This window comes from Tupaia chinensis, unplaced genomic scaffold (genome assembly GCF_000334495.1).
Source record: "Tupaia chinensis unplaced genomic scaffold, TupChi_1.0 Scaffold144048_1, whole genome shotgun sequence".
Classification (NCBI taxonomy): domain Eukaryota; kingdom Metazoa; phylum Chordata; class Mammalia; order Scandentia; family Tupaiidae; genus Tupaia; species Tupaia belangeri.
The window spans coordinates 59,464-67,438 of NW_006203900.1; the positions used below are offsets into that span (position 1 = coordinate 59,464).

The 7,975-nt window shown below is 37.1% G+C and overlaps 1 pseudogene; it reads right to left on the reverse strand.

Annotated features, from left to right (window-relative positions):
- Nucleotides 1–302: 302 nt before the first annotated feature.
- Nucleotides 303–1,221, reverse strand: LOC102483641 (olfactory receptor 2L13-like; annotated as a pseudogene).
- Between the last annotated feature and the right edge of the window lie 6,754 nt (nt 1,222–7,975).

Consider the following 7,975-nt stretch of genomic DNA (forward strand, 5'->3'; position numbering starts at 1 on the left):
TTTATGTAAATTACATATAGAGATGATAGGTCGATGAATACAATGATTATTACACTAATAGTGATATGTATGTATGAACGTGAAATTTTATATATATTGCCTATCTTATATAACTAATATCAATATGTTTGATATAATTATTGATTACAATGTTTTAATTTTAAATAAATATGTTAACATTTAGTATATTAATTACAATTATATGTGACTGACATTGAATTTCCATTGGACACCTTTGCTCTAGGGTGTTGTAATCAACATGCAAAGATTAAATAAAGAACAAGAAGTAAAGATAGCCATCCTTATTCTTTCATTGAAGAGAATATCACAAACACTCTCATCATTGCACCCAGGACTTCCTTATTCCTCAGGCTATATATAATGGGATTGAGCATTGGGGTGAGGGTGGTGTAAAACATTGCCAGAATCTTATCTTCTGCAGGTGAGTGGAGACTCCCAGGCCTAAGGTAGGGGCAGACAAAAGGTGCACAGTAAAATGTCACTACAGTTAAATATGCTGAATAGGTGATGAAGGCCTTCTTTCTCCCTTCCTTTGAGTGCATTTGGTAAACAGCAAAAAACACTCGGCTGTAGGAAGCAGTGATGCCAATGAAAGGAAGGAGGAGCAATAGGATTGCACTCAAAAACATCATGTACTCATAGATCCAATTGTCCGTACAAGAAAAAGCCAGCATGGCTGAGACATCGCAGAAGAAATGATTAATAGCTCTAAACAGGCAGTACGGAATATGCAGGATGTAGACAGTGTGTGCCAAGGAGTTGATGGAGCAGAGTATCTAAGATCCAACAATCATCTTTACACACGTCCATTTATTCATGCGAATGGGATAATGGAGGGGATGGCAGACTGGTCATAGGATATGGAGGCCTGGAGTAAGGCTTCAGAACCCACCATTGTCAGGAAGAAGAAGCTTTGTATAACACATCCCAGAAAGGAGATGCCTTTCTGTCCAGAGAGAAAGTTGAATGCCATCTTGGGGACAGTAGAGGAGATATACATCGGGTCCACAAGGGAGAGCTGGCTGAGCAGAAAGTACATCGGTGTGTGAAGATGAGAATCCACATGTATGAGATGAATCATTGCTAAGTTACCCACAAAGGCCAGAAAAAATACGAGGACAATGAGGAGTAGACAGTTCAAGTTTGTGGAAACAACCCCAACAAAATGAAATCATTTGAACTCTGATTCAATGTCTCCATGAAAACTTAAGGCTTTGACTTCCTTGAAAGAAAAATAAAAATGAAAAACAATGCAAGAGACATGAAATGAACCAAACAGAAGGAGAAGTAGGTGACTTTACTGCTTGTTTCAAATAAATTGGTTTTCATCCAATTTAAAGTAAAACTTTTTTGAGCCAATTTCAATAGTTTAATTGAATGCTACATTTCCAATTGTTTCTTATAAGCATCTCAGTAAATGCTAAATTATGTGTTATTATAACATTTCATACGTAAAAGTTGTGCATATTTAAGAGGATAGTGCAGTTTTCAGAATATGGATGCATTGTGTAAGATCAAATCAGAAGAATAAACACACCCACTTTCTCAAACATTTAACATTACTTTCCAACGTTCAAAATTCTCTCTCTAGCTATTTTGAAACCTTGAATTGTCACCAACTGTGGTTCCTCTGTTGGGTTTTAATACTATAGAACTCACTCCATAGGCAGCAAAGATGAGAAAACTAAAACATTCTTTCCTGGGTAACTCTTGGCTGACTCACTCATGAGTGATTGACCAGTCAGAGGAAATGAAGAAGACGAGAACCTCTATAATCCCTGGGTGCCAAATTAACACAGCATATTTACAATATAAATAGGTGTGTGTGCCTCGGAAGCTCTCTGCATGCTTGAATTTTTGTTTGTTTACTTGTTTGTTTTGTTTTGTTTTGTTTTTCTGGAGAGGTTTTTGCTATAGGCACGTGCACTCACCAGAAAGACAGGAGAGGCAGAGAGATACAGATACAGAAAGCCAGAAATCACCCTCTGAAGGGATGACCACTCTCCAATCCCTTCTCCTGCATTATCCTCTGGGAATCTTGGGCACACACATACACGCGCCTGGCATGAGTTTAAGCCTCTGGGTTCGAGACTCGAACCACAGTTGAGTACATGTGAGCATGAGAGACCAGTGACATGGCCATTACACCAACTGCTGGTCCTATGTGCTTGAATTTTAAGTCCCTAATATCTAGTTTTCTTCTGCATGTTTGCTTTCTGATATTCCCTTGCCACCTAGCACTACAGCAATCAGATAAACCCTGATTATCTCCTTGATATTCTTTTTTTTAATGATTTTTTAGAGGAGGTCTGCTGTTTTTTCTAAAAACCTACTCACCATCTGAAACACTGTCCTTGAACTTCAAAGGTATTGTGTGTCCTATAAGATCTACCCTTGCCTAGTCAAGTGGCATGGTGGTTAAGGCAGCTGATTCTCACTTGGCTGACTACAAGTTTTAAGTCCCAGATCTAGAAACTAAAAAAACACAATGAACACGTGTTTATGAATACTAAAAATCCCAGAATGAGAATGGAGGAAAAGGAATTGTGCAGTCTGGCCATCCCTCTTAAAGGGTGATTTCTCACTTCTCTCTCTGTTTCTCTCTGTGTCTGGCAAGTTCATGTGCCCTATAGCAAAAACAAAATCCAAAAATCCACCTGAATTATAAAAATGTACTTGAATATTCTCTTTTCTGTACTACTGTTTCCATCTTCTAAAGCCCTACAGAGCTCAATGTTGAATGCGTAGATTTTCATATAGAAATTTATTTTCAATACACATTGTAAAGTAACTTAGATTTGGCAAATATCTGTTTAAACATTTTCATTCTGTTTTTAATTGTTGTCTGAGATAAATTCTATAACAGGTGCATGGAGATTGCACATACACACAAGCATACACATATATATGTTTTGTTATTACACAGATGTGTGTGTGTGTGTGTATTAGCCACCAAAAATCAAATATTACATCAAGTAATTTTGATAAGCATGAGTGAAATTGTGGAAAATAGTATGACATGGAAAGATAGAAATACTATTTTCTGACTATCTAATTGACAATTATTTTTATGGTTGATTGTCTAATTTTTATAAATTTCTACTAGACAACAATGAAAAGTTCATTGTATACAATATCCTGTACATGGCTGCTAGATGGGATAACAGACTCATTTACTGACCTGATATAGTCATTCACTAACAGTCCTGTTTTACATCATTGCTGTCAGGAAGTGACGTGCTTTGTTGATTAGAGCACAGACATTCTACCATATGTACTTAAAACTTCACAGGCAAGAGAGAAAATAGATCAATAAACTCCCACATACAATCTGTGCAGTGCTGACTAGTAATACGAAAGAGCACACAATGAGGTACGGGGGAGACAGTTGAATCAGGGCACTCAGAAAACCCACAGCACAGAGGTCACACCTGAGCAAGTCAGAAAAAAATAACATATTACTCAGAGTGAGCCTGCATAGAAAACCCACCTAGGTTACCAGGCAATGGTGATGAGAAGAGCATTTTCAGTATAGGGTGCGAAGGGCATTTGTGTAGGAAATAATGCCATGACTTTTGTCCTGGGTGAGACAAGAAGCAGGGGAATGTGGCGTGATTTCAGCTGTGTCTTGGAAACTCACATGGATGCAGCAGGTGAGTGAGGGTAGGGTCTCACAGAGAAGTGCAGGGAGGAGACTTGTTGAGGGGCTCAAAACCATTGGGGATTGTTCTTGTTTCCAAAGAAACCATGCACCTGGGGACCCACTGAGGCCTGGGCACATGAGAACATTTGGTTGCCCATTTGGTGATGAAGTGATATGGCTAGTCCACCTGTGTCTATGTTCCACACAGCAACTATGTCATGGTAGGCTTTCAACATATCTGCCTGATGAAATGAACTAGTCACCTCAGTATTAAAGCTAATTGAACAGGATCTGATATGTTCAAATATCACTGTTTTAATAATACACATTTTAAACCAATACATGCAAAATATGATTTCAACATGTAGTAACAAAATAAAATTAGTGAGATATATTATCTTTTATGGTAAGTCTTCAGAATCTGGTATCCATTTTATTTTTTCCTTTTATTTTCTTATTTTTTTACATTTGATGTACATCTCCTGTGAATGAGAAGGGAAGGATCTCATGGGGTTCTATTTTATTCTTTGCTTACTTAGATTTAAATGTGACAGAAGAATGGTAGCAGCAGACCTCTCAGGAGGTGTTCTTCCGGTAGGCAATAGCAAGCAGCAAATGAACAGGCAGCTCTGAGTTCATATATCCAAGGGACAGTCATTTGGAAGGGAGACTTGTGTTTGCTTTTCAGTTCTCTGCTGCATAGATTAAAGCTCAGAGTATCAAAACGAGTATTTGATGGTAGTTAGTATGAATACTACATTTAGTTTCCTAAATTGAAATAGCCATGTAGTCACAAGATGGAAGAAAAAAGTACCATCATGAATCTGCAAATCTGGAACATGATGCCATTAGGACTTAAGAGACTGGAGTTGGAATGCAGAGGTTATTTTCAGTGATACCCAACAACTTACTTTGTTAGATATAGCACCTTCTTTACTAGACCAAACTTACATGAAACATCACCCTCCTACTAAGTTTAAAGCTTGGAAAATATTGTTTCTGTGACTATGCTGTGGGTCTAAATGTAGTGTCTCCCTTGATTATCCTAAGAGATATTTTGCTGAAATTTATAGAATTAAAAAGTTTGAAAGAAAGCACAAAATTTACAGTACCTAGTGTATATAAATACAAACAGCACCGGGTCTTGAATTTATTTTACAAACGTTACAAGTCATCGCACATCCAAAAATTTTACAGATGGTCCAAGACCAATAAGCAATTCGTCTCTCACTCTCAGCTCCCCCAGCCCCAATCCTTTCCCAGAACATCAATGAGGAGGGAAGTGTGTGTGTTCTGCCCACTGCACATCCTGAGTGCCCGTCTCTCGTCCATCCTATAACCTGACCACAAGGGTCTCAGCTCAGATGAATCACGTGCCTCAATCAAGGTCACACCACCTGAGGACAGCACATTGCAGATTTCTCCCAGGTTCACAGTCCCTCCTTTACATTGGAAACTCACTCTTGCCTTTTCCAATTTGGTATGGAATGGCCTATTCTCTGTGTGGTGAAAGATTTCTGTATAACAGGAAAACCACATGTCCAAATATCCCCCTGGAAAGAAAGTTTGCTAGGTCAATTCAGTGCAATAACGTCACTGCGACTCACCTTGGCTGATGACCTTGATCTTGTATCTGGGAAGGACATAGCTCTTCAGGGACACCAAAACCTGCTCACTATTCGGTGAGGTATCTAAAACATCTAAGCACCCACCTATGTTGATATGTTCTGCTAGCCTGTGCTGAGAGGTCATGTCACTCTCCAGTAGGTCTTGAATCTCTTCAAAATGCTCTTTCAGACATGACAATGTCTTTACCTGCCAAAATTTATGAGAAGAAAATCCTGAGGAGTGTTTGGAGCACTGGTCCCTCATGTCTCCCAGTACTGACTCTGCTTATTTTCAGATCAGAAAACACCTCACCCTCTGTTGTGACTATTGACCTGTTATGTTATCTATTGCTGTGTTAAAACATCTTTCTTTATTATTACCTTGGTCCACTGCAAACAGAATAAGATATTTCATACTATATCCCTCATGTACAAGTATTGGAAGACAGAAGTTAAATTGCTATATTTTATAATCAGAACCTACATCATCAAGTCTTAGATATTCCTGTTTCTCTGCTAATTGATCCCCAATGTCCAATTCTATGGGGGCCAACACTTTGGTCATTTCACTTTACTGACTTGGAGATCAACTCAGTTTGAAATTTGGTGCAAACCAACTAACTCAGTCAACTCTGTTAAATACACCTGGTACCTAGAATTAAACTAAAGACAGATACACTTCTTTATTTCAGAACACAAATTAAGAGCATCAGAGATATTAGATAATGTTTATTGAAGTTCTTTCATTTTTAATATTAGACAACTAAGGATTTAAATAGGTGTGTGACTCACTTATGAGGGTGAGCAAATTTCACCACTTGTGAGTTTCTAGATGGAATTACTGATGATTTTCTACCTGAAATAATACTATAACAAAATATTTTCCTTTTTTTTGTGAAGTACAAAACAGAACAAATGAATTTATCTCCTTTTTATAACATTTCAACACTGTACACGTTTATAAAACACAATATGGCTTTTCAAAGTATTCATTAGTACAAGAATCAAATTGAGAACATTACCATATACATATTTTTTCTATAGAGAACTTTATATCCTTTTATATGAAAAATATTCCCTCCCCCCCATCTACCCTCTATCACCCATTACCATTTCTTTCAGTATTTGGCATCTACACTTATCATCACTACAGATCATACTTTGAGTCTTTCAATTTCTGCCATAGATTACAGATTTTCAGTACTTACTGAGTGGGGATATACAGTGTGTGTCTTTCAGAGTCTGGCCCACTTTGTGAAATATTAATTCCTCTAAATTCTTCCACTTGATTCAGATGATAGGGTCTCATTATTTCTTATGGCTGGATAGTATTCCATAACACATATGTGGCACAGTTTTTCAATCTAATCAAGAGTTCTTGGACACTTAGGTTGATTACGTGTATTAGCAGTTGTGAAAAACGCTGCAATAAACATGGATGTGTAAGTGTCTTTCTTACTGAGCATTTTCCTGTCCTTGGATAAATATCCAGGAGTGGGATTACAGGGTCACATGGTAGTTTTATTTGCAATTTTTTGAGGAACCTCCATATTGCTTTCCACATAGTATTCCATAACACATATGTGGCACAGTTTTTCAATCTAATCAAGAGTTCTTGGACACTTAGGTTGATTACGTGTATTAGCAGTTGTGAAAAACGCTGCAATAAACATGGATGTGTAAGTGTCTTTCTTACTGAGCATTTTCCTGTCCTTGGATAAATATCCAGGAGTGGGATTACAGGGTCACATGGTAGTTTTATTTGCAATTTTTTGAGGAACCTCCATATTGCTTTCCACAGAGGCTGCACTAACTTACATTCCCACCAATAGTGTAGGAGAGTTCCCTTTTCTCCACACAAGCAATTGTTGTTCTTTCTTTCTTTCTTTCTTTTTTTTTTAATCAGGGCCATTCTAACTGGAGTTAAATGGTATCTCATTGTGATTTTCATTTGCATTTCCCTTATGATTTTAGACACTGAATATTTTTTTTCATACACCTTTTAACCATTCTATGTCTTCCTCAGAAAATTGTCTACTTAGTCCATTATTGATTTTTTTCTTTGGCTTATTCATTTCTTAATGGGTAAGCTGCTTAAGTTCCATATATATTCTGGTTATCAATCCCTTGTCAAACACAATTTGTAAGTATTTTCTCCTCTTCTGAGGTTTTCTCTTCACTCTAACTGTTGTTTTCTTTGTTGTGAATAAGTTTTTAGTTTGATATAATCACTTTTGTCTATTTGTGGAATTATTTTAGGGGTCTTACTTAAATCTTTGCCTATTCTAGTGTCTTCAAGAGTTTCTCCTAAGAAACTTTCCAATTAAATCTTTGATCCATTTTGTGTTGACTCAAAATTGTCGACTATGGTGACACATAGGGTTCCTGGATCATTATTTTGCAAGTGGGTATCCAGTTTTTCCAGCACCATTTGCTGAAAAGAGTTTTTTTTTTTTCTCCACTGCATTATCTTGTACTCCTTGATCAAGATAAACTGACTGTATGATTTGGGGATGATTCCTATATTCTATATTCTGTTCCATTGATCTATGCATTGATATTTCTGTGCTCATACCATACTGATTTGATTATCACCACTTTGTAATGTATTTTGAAGTTGAGTAGTGAGATGACTCCTATTTTATTCTTTTTCACAGTATTATATTGGTAATATGGGGTCTTTCATGATGCCAGACAATTTTTA